We start from the raw sequence: 17,415 nt of genomic DNA, 5'->3' as shown, positions 1-17,415 counted from the left end.
CGCCGAGGGGTCTCCCACTTACCGTGGTGGTGGACGGTACGACAAACCCCCTCAGGGTACTGTGGCAGTGGACGGAACCTTTTATTGTTGCAGTTACAAGTTTACAAAGGGGCAGCTGTGCAGGGGAAGTAGCCACGCTGGCCAAAGAGACCAATATCTCCTTATAAGGGAAAAGAGAGCAAGAAATGAGAAGGTGTGGAAGGTGACGCAGGAACAGGGAAATAGAAATCTACGGAAGGCAAAGCCCACCAGAGGGTGGAGGGCTGGGTGATGCGGCGAGGCTGATAGTCTCTGACCACATCTCGCTCGGCCACAAGGCTGGCATGCCAAGGGGGGGGTCTGATAGATGAACTTCTGGGGGGTCAACCCTACTGCTCAAACACATGTTAGACCCACAAGACAATACATTTATTTTAAGATTACGATTTAAATCACTGAACAAGGGAGGTGCCAGAGAGGTCTGCATATAGTAGCATGAGCTTGGGAAGCAAACATTTCCTGAGAGACAAAGCCCTGGAATCCAGGCTTGCCCAGCCCAGTGAGTGACAAGCATGGCAAGAGATACTTGGGCTCTATTGGGCAGATGAGCACAAACTGCCAAGAACTACTCGGTGTGGGCATCCCACTCAGGCTTCACGGGATGAAGAAGCACCTCCCAGGTGCACAAAGGTAAAAATACCCTTCGAGTTAAAATAGTGTCTTCCCCAGCCAGCAGATAGGAGCTGGGCTGACGTACTGAGGAAGTCTGCAGTGTGGCCAGTAGTAGCGCTCACCGAATTTTCCATGCGGGGGAGAATGAGGCTGACAGACTAGAAAGTAGATAGGAAGCAACTGGAGAATCACGCCTCCTTGGTTTATTTTCTGTCACCTTGGGAACACTACCCTTCAGTGTGTTGATAGAACATAGATTGCCTTTAAGTGATCAGGCCTGGTGGAATTAGATTTCTTTCCCCCTTGTCTATGAAATGTAAGCAATATTCTCCAAAAATAAAATAACTATTGTCATCGGAGGCGTCGACATGTTTTAATCTGTGATGACAGTTTGTCTTGAATCATAAACTGCTTATATCTTATGGAACTAGCTCCGAGGGCGGGCTGCTTCCTGTGATAGGTTGCCATTCTGAGCAGAACTCAGCAGTCGTGGAAAGCAGACTAAAGAGGTCCTGCACTGGGGAGCCCGCGGGCGCTGCTCCGTGCACGGCGCCATGGAGGGGGCCTCAGCCACAGCTACTGCCGAGAAGGAAGCCACAAGGTGTCCTCTCAGGGCCTGTGCACTCTCAGCAGCTCCAAAGACTCTTTGGGGAACTGTAAGTCCCAAGTCCATTTCCAAACATAAAATGTGACATCCTTGGGAGTCGGGTTGTAGTGCAGCAGGTTAAGCACAGGTGGCACAAAGCACAAGGACCGGCGTAAGGATCCCGGTTGGAGCCCCCGGCTCCCCACCTGCAGGGGAGTCTCTTCACAGGTGGTGAAGCAGGTCTGCAGGTGTCTGTCTTTCTCTCCCCCTCTCTGTCTTCCCCTCCTTTCTCCATGTCTCTCTGTCCTATCCAGCAACAATGACATCAATAAGAACAACAATAATAATAATAACTACAACAACAACAACAAAAAGGAAATAAATAAATAAATATTTTTTTAAAAATGTGACACCCTGATGTGCTGTCTTGCAGGAGAGAAGGGGTAGGATAAGAAGGCATCTGACAGGAGCCTCAGGTAGCACCCAGGCCCAGGGCATATGCGGTGAGGGGTGTGGTGGTCTTGTGCTCCTTGGGAGTCCAGTCATTTCTGACTGCGAGGGTGCTGCCCTCTTCCCTGCCCCAGGCACAGCATTTCCCTGGGGAAAACCAACCTCAGAACCAGGAAAGAAATATGGTCATTTATAAAGAATCATGCTCTCTTTAGGGCCGAAGAGAGGGCAAAGCTCAAGTGTGCTGTGGAGGAGACCACAGAATACCAGCTGGAAGAAGCCACCTGGATGCTGGGAGTCAGAAAAAGCTACGTTGTAACTTTAATGGAACACTTGACTTTGAACTTGACTTTCTACTTCAAGTGCCCTACACAAAGGGGCTTCCACTATCTTTCTTTCCTCCTTTCTTTCTTTCTTTCTTTCTTTCTTTCTTTCTTTCTTTCTTTCTTTTTCTGATATGGAGTTTCTGCTCTGCCTGATTCGCTCTCCTCATGGGGAACTCAGTGCTAACGATGTATTCACAGTGAGTATAGTTCCTGTTGAGCGGCTCTGGCTGACACAGTGCATTCCTAGAGCGGAGGGCGGGAGCTACCCTGTAGTCGCGTCTGCCTGCTAGTGCTAAGTTTTACTGAGGTGAATTCTGTCACAAAGCAGCAGTTCCAATTGTGACGTTTCTTTGGACATCCTAGGTACTGCCTGCGAGAAACTGTGTGCCTCTGAGTCTTTTTTCCTCTCTCTCTATATATGTATATATTTACATATACGTATATGTTTGGTACCTACAAGACTCCACACACATCTCCCAGTGGTCACTTTTTTCCCCCCCTTTGATAGGGGGTGGGAGGCAGAGGGAGAGAAATATAGAGAAGGAATCTTAAGGTCCTTTCCCAGAGGATAAATGCCAGGGAAGTCCTGTCCTTGGAAGGTGTGTGCTGAGGTGTGGGGGTCCTAGAGCCAGGCTGGATTTGAGGTCTGGGGAATAACTACCAGCTAGGACAGCCTCAAACAGAAGAGCTGCAAGAAGACTCCTGACCTGAGTCCAGGTGGGAAGCAAGCTAAGAGTGAAGGCTCTGTGCCTACCTGGATGTGAATCTACAGGTCCCCAAGGTGAGGGCCTGGGGCTCAGTGTAGCGCTGCAGGGGACAGAGGCCAGGTGCCCAGGCCAGGGCTCCATGAGGGTGCCCACCTGCAGAGGGCAGCAGGCAGGGGCATCTGGGGGCTGCAGGAGATGCTTCCCACACCTGGCCTCCAGCTAGCCGTCATTTCCCCTCTGCAATTGTGCAGATTTCCAACAAAGGGCTGCAGCTGAACAGCTGAGAGCATCTTCCGCTCAGACTAGCAAAGTGTCCCTTGAGGAAACTGACCAGGCAGTTTCTGCAATGAAGAGGCAATTAGGGAAGCTGCCTTCCCCTGAGAACACCCCCACCCCTGAGACATCACCTGTACCCCTTCAGCACACACATCTCTGTGCTGCAGAGCCAGAGATAAATAGCAAAGGCCACTGGCCTTCCGCTCTCCATTTGTTATTGGTCAGAAATAGCACTGCGGGGCATTCTCAAAGTCAGCTGCGTGATGTAGCCGGCCGGTGCTGCAACATGATTTATGGGACGGGAGAGGAGGTATTCCCAGTGACCGCCATCATCCAGACAGCCGGAGAACACCGCAGGACGCTGGGAGTGCAGCGCGTTCTTTGGCCACAGAACTCAGTAGAGCCAAGAAGAGGGTGAGGTAGAAAGGAACATATTCAAACCAAGGCTTACTACTAGAGGAAAAGGGTTCAGATGCCCCAAAATGTGAGCTGCGGAAGAGAAAAGCTGGAAGTCATGATTGCTCTGGGGGAGGAGAGAGAGAGAGAGAGAGAGAGAGAGAGAGAGAGAGAGAGAGAGAAGGAGGAGGAGGAGGAGAAGGAGGAGGAGGAGGAGGAGGAGGAGGCCAGGCAACTCTCACTGCCTCTTAAATGCACGGAGTAGAGGCCCCGCCTTCAGCCCTCACTTGACAAGGCTATATGGCTGTCCTGTGGGAGACATTATACTTAAGATGTGGTCCGCTCCCAAAGAAATGTTTCTTAAATTTTTTAGAATTATTTATTTATTTGACCAGACAGAAATGTAGAGGAAAGAGGAGTAGAGAGTCAGAAAAAGTTGCAGCACTACTTGACTGCTTGTGAAACTTTCGCCCTGCAGGTGAGGACCAGGAACTTGAACCCAGGTCCTTTGTGCACTGTAATGTGTGCACTTAACCATGCGTGCCACTGTCCGGCCCTCCAAGGAAGTTTACAATCTAGCTGGTGAGAGAGAAACATACACCTCCCACCCAAGTGCATAGTGAACCATGTTGGGCCTTAAAGCCAGCCCCCCACACCAGCTCTGCTCCATTGCTCACACTGTGGTCTATTTATATAACCATTGTTTTGCCTGAAAGATCCCCACCACGTTATCCCCTCAGGGTACTGCCAATTCAATTAAAACCATTGCAACAGTTGCTAAGGACACTTCCACCTTCCCAGCATGCCTTTTGCCTCTCTTCACCCCCTTTCCTAGCCATTTCCGTTTCCAACTTGCCACTTCTGGTTTTTACCCTATAAAACCCGCTGCTGTTCCAGTTTTGCTCTTTTTCTCTTCTGAGTCCTGACCCGGAGAAGACCTGGAGAAGGGCTGGTGGGCATAGTGGGAAGCGGCCATTTTGCTAGCTCTACGTGGCCTAAACCGCTGTGCTCACACCCAACTCTGGGGCGTGCATGTGAATAAAGATTTGCGTTCCCGCTCCGCCACGAGTTCCTGGTCTCTTCTCTCTCCCCTGTGACGCAACCCGACAGAACCAGACAGAGAACTAGCAAGCACCCACCCGTCATGTGGCCTTGAGGAGTGTTCTCATTAGACATAATGCACAGCACCCAAGACCTCTAGTGGAGAAGGTTCTGGAAGAAGAAGTTCAAACAGGAGGCACCGGTGTCCAGAGAGTCAGACCCCTTTTCTGAGAGCTGCTGTCTTTTTGGGTCTCCCAGAGATTTCTACATTGTCTGGTAAATTAGGATTTTTTTAAAAAAAAATTATTTATTGGATAGAGACAGCCAGAAATTGAGAGGGAAGGGATTGACAAAGAGGGAGAGAGACAGAGAGACACCTGCAGCCCTGCTTCCCCATTCACAAAACTTTCACCCTGAAGGTGGGGACCAGGGACTCAAACCTGGGTCCTTGTGTATTGTAACATATGCGTTCAACCACGTGCACCATCACCTGGGCCGCATAAGTTAGCATTTTTGGAATAAGTACAATCCATGCCCTTATCCAGGCCACTGTGTAGCCATCAGCATCCACACCCCAGGTGAGAGAAAGAGACCTAAGTGAACAATGCTCTAGTCCAGATGTGATGTGCTGTCTCTGCTGAGCCAAAGTCTGTTCTCCAGTTTTCTCAAGACCCTCTCTTCACCCCAAGCCTTAAGCTTCTTGGGAACAAGAGCTGAGAATAGGTAGCCAAGAAAGTAGCCTAATGCCTAGGTGTGACTTGGACAGGGAGAGAAGACTGGACCATGGGGAAAATGGGCAAATCTATACAAATACAGACAAACAGTTGTAGAAATAATAGTCAACCCCTGTCTGTGACCTTGGGAGAACTGCTGTAGCTTCCAGTGGAGAGAATGGGGACACAGAGCTCTGGTGGTGGGAAGGGTGTGGGATTGTAGCCCTGCTATCTTGTAATTCTATAAATAAATGCTAAATCATTAATAAAAATAGATGCTCTGTGGGTTTTGTGACAGTGGCTGTGGGTCCCACCTACATCCTCAAGCAGCACCCACTCAGAGGGTCCCCTCTCTCCAGCACCACCTCCAGCCACCAGATTGTTTGGTCAGAGGCTTTGAGCCCCACCTGCCCTCAGTGCTACTTGACTTGATAACATTCTTACTGGCCGTTCCTCTTCCTTGTCTCTCCCCACCCAGCTGGTTTTACCTTGAACTTCCTACACAGATTCCTTGCTGTTAAATTTGAACCTTGGGGGGCCGGGTTGAGCACACGTGTTACAGTGCACAAGGACACAAGTTCGAGCCCCCAGTCCCCACCTGCAGGGGGAAGGCTTCAGAAGTGGTGAAGCAGGGCTGCAGGGGTCTCTGTCTCTCCCCCTCTCTATCCTTCCCTTCCATCTCGATTTCATTTTTTAAAAATATTTATTGATTTATTCCCTTTTGTTGCCCTTGTTGTTTTATTGTTGTAGTTATTATTGATGTTGTCATTGTTGGATAGGACAGAGAGAAATGGAGAGAGGAGAGGAAGACAGAGAGGAGGAGAGAAAGACAGACACCCGCAGACCTACTTCACCGCCTGCAAACCAATTCCCCTGCAGGTGGGGAGCCGGGGGCTCAAACCAGGATCCTTACCCCGGTCCTTGCACTTTGTGCCACATGCGCTTAACCCACTGTGCTACCGCCTGACACCTCCATCTCGATTTCTGACTGTCTCTGTCCAATAAGTAAAAAGATAATTAAAAAAAATTAGAACCTTGGGGTCTGTTCTGAGGACAACAGCCCTCGCCGTGAGGTGAAGCTGGAGAGGCAGGGCCACTCCTCCCATGCATGGTGTCAGCAGGTATCATGGCCTCCCTGAGCCCAGGGTCCGATCTCTGGGGGAAGCTCTATCCACTCCAGCAGAGAGTGGCCCTGGAGAAGGAGGGGCAGCCTGACCAAGCAGGCTGCAAAGTTACAGACACCCCATTAAGATTCAGAGACACCCTCCAATTTCTCCAGGGCCATCTGCTCCTGGGAGGTGATTTTAATCAGGGATTTGATCATCCTCCCGATGATTCTTATTCACGCTCATTCTTCTCTGCTCCCTCAGGCCCCTTAGCAACATTAGGCTGCAGTTTCAGGTTTATATAATTTGGTGCTTAATGCACCTTACTACTAGCCCAGAACAAGTGAAGCAATGCGCTGAGATGTCAGCTTCATGCCAGAGCCACCCCCCAGTCCAGAAGCGCGCGCCCGTGCCTGCCCTGGTAACTGCACATGCGAGAGTCCTGCGGCTCCTCAAGGGGATGGTCATGTCCAGCTCTGCTCTCAGGTCAGCTCAATTGAGCCCGACCCTGTCCTCCGGCCTGGGCACCACCACGGCTCAGCAGTGCCAAACAATGACTTGAGATCCCTCAGCAAACATCTCACATGTGGACACATCAAGCATGTCCAAAACTTAGCTCTGAAGGGAGTCGGGCGGTAGCGCAGCGGGTTAAGCACACGTGGTGCCAAGTGCAAGGACCAGAGTAAGGATCGTGGTTCGAGCCCCCGGCTCCCCACCTGCAGGGGAGTCGCTCCACAGGCGGTGAAGCAGGTCTGCAGGTGTCTGTCTGTCTCTCCCCCTCTCTGTCTTCCCGGCCTCTCTCCATTTCTCTCTGTCCTGTCCAACAATGACGACATCAACAACAACAATAGTAACTGAAAAACAAGGGCAACAAAAAGGGAAAATAAATAAATATTTAAAAAAAACTCTTAGCTCTGCTCTTAATCCACAAACATGTTCTTCCCCGACACCCGTCTCTCCCGTGGGTCAGTCATACTCGCCGCTTAAGTCAGAAACTTGAGCTCCCTCTTCATTTCTTTCTTTTCCTGGCCCTCCATCCAATTTATCAACAAATCCAAACACATCTCAGTTCATCTGCTTCTCCCCCTCCAGCCGCCACAGCCCAGACCAGCATTATTTCTGCTCAAAGTGCTACAACAGCCTCCCAAAAGAGTTCTCTGCTTCTAGTCTTACTCATATCCACACTGTTCACGACAGCCAGCCAGAGAGATGGCCCAAAATGTCAACCAGCCCACACCTCTCCCCAGTCTACAGCTCACCTAAACAGCTCACTGCACTGAGAGGGATATTCCAGAATGGCCTGCCTGATTCTTCAATGTCACCTAAGCCCCCTTCCTTGCCACCCTGGCGCACACTGGCCTCCCTGTCACTCTAAGGACAAGCCAGGCTCTCTCCCACCTCTTGTTCTCTGCTTGTGCTGTTCCTTTTGCATGACACACTCCGCACGCCTCCCATGTACTCTCCGGTGCTCAGATTAGAGGGGCTATCTCTCATCATCTACTCTGTAACATGTGCCCCTCCACATTCAGTTTACTGCAGGTCATCCTGTGTTTCTGTTTGATGGCATTTGGCATAGACTCGCCTGCTTAGTTTATCCAGCTTCCTGACTGTGAGTTCTTTAAGGGCAGAGACCGTCATTCCTCTCACGTTCTTAGCGGCCAGAATAGCAGCCAGCAGGATGTAGGTGACTGTGTCTGCTTTTCACAAACTCGGCAGCTTAAAGCAGCCCAAATGTGTCACCTCATGGTCTCTAGAGTCAGATTATATATGTATATATATATATTTTTTTCTTTTTGTTGCCCTTGTTATATTTATTGTTGTTGTAGTTATTATTGTTGTTGATGTTGTCGTTGTTGGATAGGACAGAGAGAAATGGATAGAGGAGGGGAAGAAGATAGAGGAGGGGGGGAGAGAAAGACAGACACCTGCAGACCTGCTTCACCGCCTGTGAAGCGACTCCCCTGCAGGTGGGGAGCCAGGGGCTTGAACCGGGATCCTTATGCCGGTCCTTGTGCTTTGAGCCACGTGTGCGTAACCTGCTGCGCTACCGCCCGACTCCCTAGAGTCTGGTTTTTAAGTCTAGGACAGCCTGACTGGATTCTCTGACCAGGTTTGCTGGACTGAAATCTGAATGCTGGCTGGAGCCACTGTCCTCACCTGGGCCTCAGGGTCCTCTCCTGGCCTAGCCAGTCAGCGGCATAATTTATTCCCTTACAGTCATAGAGCTGACACCATCCCTCCTTGAGGGCGACCACTAGCTGTCCACTGGGGCTTCTCCTAGCAGCCCTTTGCCACGTGACCCACAGGCCGTCCATAGCAGGAATGCTCTCCTTCCTTCCTTCAGGTCACGGGGACATCTCTGTGACATCCTTTCTGCAAGCAGTCAGAAGACGCTCTGCTTTCTTCAGTGGTTCCTATGTGCAGGTCAGTCTTCCCAACTGACTGGGGATTTTAATTACTCCAGGACTAGTCAGATTAGAGTTTGATTGAAGGACTTGAAGGAGGGAGTGTGTCTCCGAGGTCCATTGAGGTCTCTTGAGGGCCCATCTTGGGATTCTGTCTACACAATGAACAATAAATATTTGCTGGGTGAAAAAAAAAAATGGTTCCATTCTGTAGAAGCTGAGCTGAGTGAGCTAAGCCTGCCTCTATGTGTTAGCAGGCAGGTTGGTTTTTGTTGTTGCTGGCTTTTTGATTTTTTTCCAGAAAGCCTCATGACAACACAAGAAAGGACAAGAGGGGGCCCTAAACTTGGAGTTGGGCAATGCACCGCCACCTGGCCCTGTGTCACTCTCATTAAAATAAAACAAATGGGGCTCAAGCCCTAGTTTTGCCACCATATTACAGTGAGGACTTTGATGGCTTATTATTATGTCCAGCCCCTCAGTCAATTAATATCTGTCATGGGCATTAGATATCTGTGCCTGGACTGTAGAGATAGCATAGTGGTTAGGCAAAAGACTTTCATGTCTGAGGCTCCAAGGTTCAGGTTCAATCCTTAGCACCATCATAAGTCAGAGTAAAGAAATGCTCTGGACTGACTCTCTCTCTCTCTCTCCCTCTCTCTTTGTGTGTGTGTGTGTGTGTTTCTCCCTGTATCTCTCTCTCTCTCTCTCTTTTGTGGTAGGTTTTGTAATATATTTTTTATTTATTAGAGACAGAGAGATATTAAGAGGACAGGGGAATAGGGAGAGAGGACGAGAGGGACCTGCAGCCCTGCTTCACCACTTGTAGCTTTCCCCCTGCAGATGGAGACTGGGGGCTTGAACCTGGGTCCTTGTGCTTTGTAACATGTGCGCTTAACCAGGTGCACCACCACATGGCCCTGTATCTCTCTCATTAAAATAAAACAAATGGGGAGTCAGGCAGTAGCGCAGAAGGTTAAGCACACATGGTGCAAAATGCAAAGACCGGCGTAAAGATCCCAGTTTGAACCCCCGGCTCCCCACCTGCAGGGGAGTCGCTTCACAGGCGGTGAAGCAGGTCTGCAGGTGTCTGTCTTTCTCTCCCCCACTCTGTCTTCCCCTCCTCTCTCCATTTCTCTCTGTCCTATCTAACAATTATGACATTCATAACGACAACAACTACAACAATAATAATAAACAACAAGAGCAGCAGAAGGGAAAACAAATATAAAAAAATAAAATCAATGAAATATCAAAAAGAAAATAGATATCTGTGTCATGAAACAGAATTGGTTAAACCCATATATCTACTCTCCCTGCACCTCCATCTATCCTGCCATCCACCTGTCTAGTCACCCTTCCACCCACTACCCTCCTGCCCATTCCTTCACCTACCCACCAACCTAACCACCCTTCCACCCACCCCTCAGTTAATCCATCCATCACCTCATCCTTGGTTCCTCTGTTCTTCACCTCCATCTAGCTCCCCTCACCCTAAGCAGAGTTTTCTGGTATAATGTGGGATCCCACAGGAATGTGGGAGAACGGGATTGGTTTTTCCCTGCCATTCCCAGTTCAGCAGTTCAGGGACAGTCACTCAGCCCTGCTGGGCTGCTGCACCTGAGGCCCCATGTCTCTCAGGCAACAACTGGATTCCTGAGACTAGCAGAACCCACTCCAGAAAGATTAAACAGCAGCCTTGAATGTTCTTTTCAGAGAAAACACAATCACTTCAGCCAATATCTCAGTCTCACGCCTGAGCGGCCCTGGTCAGGAACACTCGGCAAACAACTTTGTTTGCTTTGATTCTGTACATTAGTTCTCGTCTTTAAGCCAAATGAAATGTGACAACACAGACAAGCTTGCAGACACACTCACTCAGTCTGTGGGACTTAGTCAGAAATCTCTTTCAACACAGGGGGAAATGTTCTTTTCTTCAGCGCCTAAGCACCTCAGGGCAGATGTGGGGAGTCAAAGCTCCCTCCCCCCATCCCCCCACATTCCCCACACCCCCCCACACACACACACATACAGAGGGTGGGCATGAAATCTCCTCTGAGTTGCTACAACATTCTGTCATATCACTGAGTGTCAACTGACGACAAGTTAATATCTTCCCACTGTCTGGGCAGAACCCTCTCTCCACTTCTAGATCTCATCAGCAGAGTCCTTCCATCAATTTCCCTCTGAGACCCAGGTCGGGACGTTCTGCCAAGGCATGCTGGAGGCCCCGGCTTCACAATTAACCCCGCTGGGGATACTCTTTTTAATTTCCATTAGATTTGGAGCCCACATGTAAGTGCTGAGCCCCGTCTAATTTCTAATTCATTTCTGTCACCCCTATGAAAATCTCCAGATGAGGCAGGGTGTAAGATGTGGGCTTGTCAAGTTCCAGTCCACCCAGCTTTTCCTAGATGACTGAAACATGACGTCTGGTGTTTTGTTTTTTCCCTTCCCCTCCCCAGATCTCCTGTGGCTGTGAAGTGTGTGATTATTCATGCCCAGACGGCCACCACAAGAACCACAAGCACACTCCCTGGCCACATCAGGGCTGCAGGTCACAGGCAGGGCAGGAAGAAGAGAAGAAAGACAGGAGGATCAGGCAAAGCCCAGCGAAGCACCAGGGAGGAGCAGCACACAGCACCGCCCTGCACAGCCACCCACACCTCCGCTCACCCTGTGAGGCCTGAGCCCCTTCCTCCTCCTCTGCCCACACCACACCTCCTGGGCACAGGCCCTGTGACGGGAGCCCCGAAGGAGGCTGTTCTGAATGACTCTCACACCACCACCCCTCTGCAGCTGCGGCCATGTCCCTCTCCCATTTCTGGCCTGACCCAGAGCGCCAGGTGCAAGCTGCTGTCCAGTTGGCAAAGTGTGGGGGTCTCTTGCGAGGCTGAGCATAAACGGTTGACCCCTCCCCCTCCTGGAAGTCTGTCTGTCAGACTCCCACTGGCATGCCAGCCATTGTGGTTGAACAAGACGGGCCGGAGTACGCGGGGCATTCCGACCGGCCTATCAGTCTCACCGCAACACGTCACCCCTCCTCCCTCTGGTGGGTTTCGCCTCCTTTACGTTTCTATTTCCCCGTTCCAGCATCGCCCTCCATACCTCCCCCTTGCCTTGCTCTCTCTTTCCTTACAAGGAGATGTCAGTCTCATTGGTTGGCTGGGCTGCCTTCCCCTGCACAGCTGCTCCTCTATAAACGTGTAACTGAAACAATAAAGTGTTCCGTCCACCGCCACGGTGCCCTGGGTGGTAAGTTGTGCCGTCCGATGCCACGGAGTCCTGGAGGACCGCTCAGCGAGCCCACCCCTGCTGCTGCTGGCCTGAGATTCCCCGCTCTCAGTCTGTCTCTGGTGGCCAATGGTGGGCCGTTCCCCCGAGGAACCCGACAGCAAAGCACAGGGTGAGGTCTCTCTGGCTTTGTCACCAGTGGGGCGTGTGATGTTGGAGACCTCACCTAGGCCCTCCTCTGGATCTCAGCTTTCCTCCAGTAACATGAGGTACTTGGTCTCAATCTGCGGGCTTCCAGCTTCAAGATGTCCCACATCTCCCAAAGAAAGTCCAGCTAGGGCGAGGCTAGAGTCTCGCCCGGGCATGGCATCACCCCAGTGTGCTGGAGTCCTGGGAGAGCAGCCACTGGCCTTATTCACTGGCTGTGGCCCTGTGGCTGGGCTGGTCTCCAGGTCAGGGACAGGCAGGCGGGCGGGCACCCCAGCCTGACTCCAGAGAGCTGCTGGGCGGGCTGTGATGGCACCTACCCTGCAGCCAGCCCGGCTACTTCGGGAAGGTTGGCACACACCATTACCACCTGAAGCGGAACCAGAGCTTCTGCCCGACCGTCAACCTGGACAAGCTGTGGACCCTGGTCAGCGAGCAGCCGCGCGTCAACGCGGCCAAGAACCCGGCTGGGGGCGCCCCCATCATCGACGTGGTGCGGTCAGTGAGCCCGGCGGCCGGCCCGGGCCTTGCTGCGTGCGCTCCCTGCCCCTCGCCCCTGGCATCTCGCTGTCTGCATGAGGCCAGAGTTGCACTGACTCCCGTCCGCGTGTGCTGAGGGCTGTGAGCTTTGCCTGCAGGCAGTTGCAGCTGCCTCTCTGTCTTCCAGGGCTGCTACAAAGTCCTGGAGGTGGGTAAGCTCCCAAAGCAGCTTGTCATCGTGAAGGCCAAATTCTTCAGTAGAAGAGCCCAGGAGAAGATCAAAGGTGTTGGCAGAGCCTGTGTCCTGGTGGCTTGAAACCATGCAGGAAGGCAGGAAGGTTCATTAAACGCCATGAATGTGAGAAAAAAAAAAGAGGGAGTCCGGCAGTAGTGCAGCAAGTTAAGCGCAGGTGGCGCAAAGCACAAGGACCTGCGTAAGGATCCCGGTTCGAGCCCCCGGGTCCCCACCTGCAGGGGAGTCGCTTCACGGGCGGTGAAGCAAGTCTGCAGGCGTCTATCTTTCTCTCCCCCTCTCTGTCTTCTCCTCCTCTCTCCATTTCTCTCTGTCCTATCCAACAACGATGACAGCAATAACAGCAATAATAACTACAACAACAGGAGCAACAAAAGAGAAAATAAATATTTTTAAAAAATTAAAAAAGAAGAAAGTCCAGCTAGGTGGGGAGGGGCCCACAGAGCGGACGAGGTCACTCTCTTACCCCAGTCAGGTTGGGTGCTCAGTGAAGGAGCATCCAAGCCAGTAGATGGCCACTGGGAGTCACAGTGTGGGTGAGAGGTGAGGTCAGCTGCATGTGGGTCTTGGGACACAGGCCTTGTTCTCATCAGTCCGACTAAAACAAGATCCTCAGCTCAGAAGGGTCAAGAGTCCACTCTGGGGCTGTGCTGTAAATTCAGCTCCCACTGGAGGGCGCTGGCCTTTCTGTACATGGATCTAATATTCCCATCAGGCTTCTGTGGAAGAATCTCTCTAAAGTTCCACTAACACCTTGTGTGCTCCTGAGCCAGGAACTTCCACAGCACTGAGATCCAGTGTGCTTACTCTGCTGGCGCAGAACGTGCCAAATGTGGCTGCAGAGTCTGTCTGCTTGCCTGCCACCATCCCTGACCAAAGCTGCTTGGAGGAAGCAACACCACACAGCCCACCGCTGCCACCCAGGCTCCTGCTCCCAGATTGTTGAGGGAATCTGTGTGAGTAGCTGGAGGAGCATAACAAGTGTATTTGTGGGAGTCGGGCGGTGGCGCAGCGGGTTAAGCACACGTGGCGGAAGCGCAAGGACCGGCTTAAAGACCCCGGTTCGAGCCCCCTGGCTCCCCACCTGCAGGGGAGTCGCTTCCCAGGCGGTGAAGCAGGTCTGCAGGTGTCTGTCTTTCTCTCCCCCTCTCTGTCTTCCCCTCCTCTCTCCTTTTCTCTCTGTCCTATCCAACAACGACGACAACAATAATAATAACTACAATGATAAAAAAAAAAAACAAAACAAGGGCAACAAAAGGGAAAATAAATTTTTTTATAAAAGTGTATTTGTGGGCCTGGGCAGACAGATGAGATAGCCAAAATGGAGTTTTCCTGTGAGTTGATTGGGTTTGAGCCCCCACTGCATTGGCGAAAGCTTTAGTGCTGCTTGTCCTCTCTCTCTCTCTCTCTCTCTCTCTCTCCTCCTATTTAAAAGAGTTTTGAAAGCAAACAAACAAACAACCTGCCTTCCCTCCACAGAACAGATTGCTTCTGATATGACAAACGGGGTGGGGGGGGTGGTCATCTGTACAAGATTCCCCAGTCTCTAACGACGACCCCAGCAAGGGTCTATCCTGACATCGACATGGGGTCCTGGAAAGCTGACATGAAGACCAGACCTAGGTGGCAGTGGGGGTGACACTCAGACTTGTGGGAGTCAGCAGATCCCCATTTGGAACAGCCTCTTGGGAAAGCAGCCCCACCAAAAGGCATCCCATATTCCCAAACTGCTACATTAGTAGGAAGTATTTGGTTTGCTGGGTCTGAAGCAATTTTAATTCCTTAGGAAGCAGGGGGAGAGGGGCTCAGCTCACCAGCAGCGCCGTGTCCAGCAGGAGACGCCGTCAGCGCCAGTCTGTCCCCACAAGCTGCTGAGCCAGACAGGCTGAGGGCCAGGAAAGGACAAGGACAAGGAGGCCTCCCTGATGGCTGGCCGCGAGCTGGGGCAGCATGCTGCCAGTCTTTTCCAGGCGATTTCCAGCTGTTGGCAGCTGGGCTCCTCACCCAGGAGCAGGAGACATCGCTCCTACCTGCCTCCCACACTCTGCTCAAGGCTGCAGTTCTGGTATTTCCCCTTTGACAGATGGTCACGCAGCTGACCAGAGAAAGAAGGTCATTTTGTGCTTGGTTCCTGCTGGCTTTGACAATCAAACACCGGTCACCTTGACTAATCTGGTCCAAAAAGTCCCCTTGCGACAGCGTGCAGCCGGGGGCTTGTGAGCTAAGGAGAAGACAGGACTTTGCCATCCTCGGGGCTGTGCTCGCTGACCAGGGAAGTGGATAAAGTCTCCTTTCTCAGGTCAAGAGGCCTGAAAGACTCTCGCTAGAAACAGGCAGGTGGAGCTGTGCAGCTAGGACCCCGGCAGAGTGAACAGAGCACAGAGACTGCATGCAATGTGCAAGATGGGGGGTGGAGACACCGACTGGACTCTAAGGATGGCAAGAGGCAGTGGCCCTGGGGACTGAGAAGAGCCAGGTGTCACTAACTGAGGACACTCATTCTAGAGACTTGCTCAGTGGGAGGGACCAGATCCAGGAGGCAGCAATGCCGGCAGGTTGAACCAGGGAAGCAGGACCCTGCCCTGATGGTACAAAAAGGTGACCAGGGCAACCTAATCAACACGAGTGCCACCCCAGCATGCTTCACTTCAGAATGTGACCAGAGACTTCAGGTGTGGAATGACAACCCTTCAGCTTCATTACTCGGGTGAGACCTTTCCTTTCATAGTATTCTCTAATTCCATTCCAGGTGTTCCACTCCTCAATAAAGTCCCCAAACCTAGATATAGTCTAGGTCCCCTGAGATAAAGCATAGGTTCACCCGTGCCCATAAACTAGGGAAAAATATATACCTGAAAGCAGAAGTACACAAGAGCCTGCAGGGAATACTCCCAACACTTCATCTGCACTATTACAGTCTCTAGGTCCATGATCGTTCAACAATTTGTTTGGCTTTGTATGTTAACTCTCTTTTCAGCCACCAGGTTCCGGATGCTGACCAGACTTCCCTGGACAGACGACCCCACCAATGTGTCCTGGAGCTCTGCTTCCCCAGAGACACACCCCACTAGGGAAAGAGAGAGGCAGGCTGGGAGTATGGATCCACCTGTCAACACCCATGTTCAGCGGGGAAGCAATGACAGAAGCCAGACCTTCCACCCTCTGCATCCCACAGTGACCCTGTGTCCACACTCCCAGAGGGATAGAGAATGGGAAAGCTATCAGGGGAGGGGTGGGATGTGGAGATCGGGTTATGGGAATTGTGCGGAATTGTACCCCTCTTATTCTATGGTTTTGTTAATGTCTCCTTTCTTAAATAAATAAAAATAAAATAAAATAAAAAAGGTGACCAGGGCCAGGTGGGGAGCCAGGGTCCAGCTGAGGGGTGAGGGGAGTGTCAGAGCAAGGCTCCGCCCCAGGAGGGCACCACACAGCCATGGAGAACAGAGACAGGTGATCAGGGCAGCGCCAACTCAGAGGAGGCTGAGCGAAGCTGAGGCCTGTAGGGCAGCAGGGCAGGGGTGCAGCCCAGGCCGTGCTGAGGGAGTGGGTGTTTGCTTTGCTCCAAGCATGAACATTCTGTTGCTGTGATGTCTCTCCTCCAAACTCTCTCTCTCTATATCTGAAAAGAGTCCTCCCGAAGCAGTGAAGTCTTGGGGATAGCAACAACAACACAGAATGAAAGACCAAGAGAAAAAAATGAGAAAGAGGGGGGGTGGGAGAGAGAGAGGGAGGGAGCGGGAGAGAGAGAGGGAGGGAGAGAGAAAGGGAGAGGGAGGGAAAGAGAGGGAGATGGAGAGGGAGAGAGAGAGGGAGGAAGAGAGAGAGAGGGAGAAAGAGAGGCAGATAGGGAGAAAGAGAGGGAGAGGGAGAAAGAGAGGGAGCGGGAGAGGGAGAAAGAGGGAGGGAGAGGGAGAGAGAGAGAGATATAATGAGGGAAAGTAAAGAGAAATAAGACACAGCTGCAGGGTTCTGGGTGAGCATACACACTACCCTGCCCAAGACCTGGGTTCAAGCCCGTCCCCACCTGTGGGGGAAGCTTCACAAGTGGTTGAGGACTACAACAATGTCTCTGTCTCTTGCTATCTCCCCATCCCTCTCAATCTCTCTCTGTTCTAGCAAATATGAAGGGGGAAAATGGCTACTAGGAGTGGTACAATCTTTTTTTAATATTTTATTTTTTTTATTAGTGACTTAATATTGATTTACATGAGTGGTAGATTTTTTTTTTACCTCCACAGTTATCACTGGGGTTCAGCGCCAGCACTACGAATCCACTGCCCCTGGAAGCCATTTTTTCCATTTTATTGGATAGGCCAGTGAGAAATTGAGAGGGGAGAAGGTCATAGAGAGGTAGAGAGAAAGACAGACACTTGCAGACCTGCTTCACTGCTTATGAAGTGATCCCCCCCTGCAGGTGGGAAGCCGGGGGCTCGAACCGGGATCCTTACACTGGTCCTTGCGCTCTGCACCACCTGCGCTTAACCTGCTGTGCTACTACCGCCCGACCCCCATAAAGATATTTTTATATTTATTTATTTATTTATTTTCCCTCTTGTTGCCCTTGTTTTTCTTATTGTTGTT

The 17,415-nt window shown here is 51.4% G+C and overlaps 1 protein-coding gene and 1 non-coding gene across 3 annotated transcripts in view; one reads left to right on the top strand and one right to left on the bottom strand.

The window, feature by feature from the left end:
• Nucleotides 1-17,415, bottom strand: part of GALNT18 (polypeptide N-acetylgalactosaminyltransferase 18) — a 315,539-nt gene that overhangs the window by 101,559 nt on the left and 196,565 nt on the right. The window lies entirely within an intron of this gene.
• LOC132534183 (small nucleolar RNA SNORA3/SNORA45 family) lies at nucleotides 12,230-12,356 on the top strand. The gene has a single exon (XR_009545856.1). It is a non-coding gene; the product is annotated as a small nucleolar RNA SNORA3/SNORA45 family (small nucleolar RNA).

This window comes from Erinaceus europaeus, chromosome 17 (genome assembly GCF_950295315.1).
Source record: "Erinaceus europaeus chromosome 17, mEriEur2.1, whole genome shotgun sequence".
In the NCBI taxonomy this organism is placed as follows: Eukaryota; Metazoa; Chordata; class Mammalia; order Eulipotyphla; family Erinaceidae; genus Erinaceus; species Erinaceus europaeus.
This window is presented reverse-complemented; position numbering and strand designations above follow the sequence as displayed.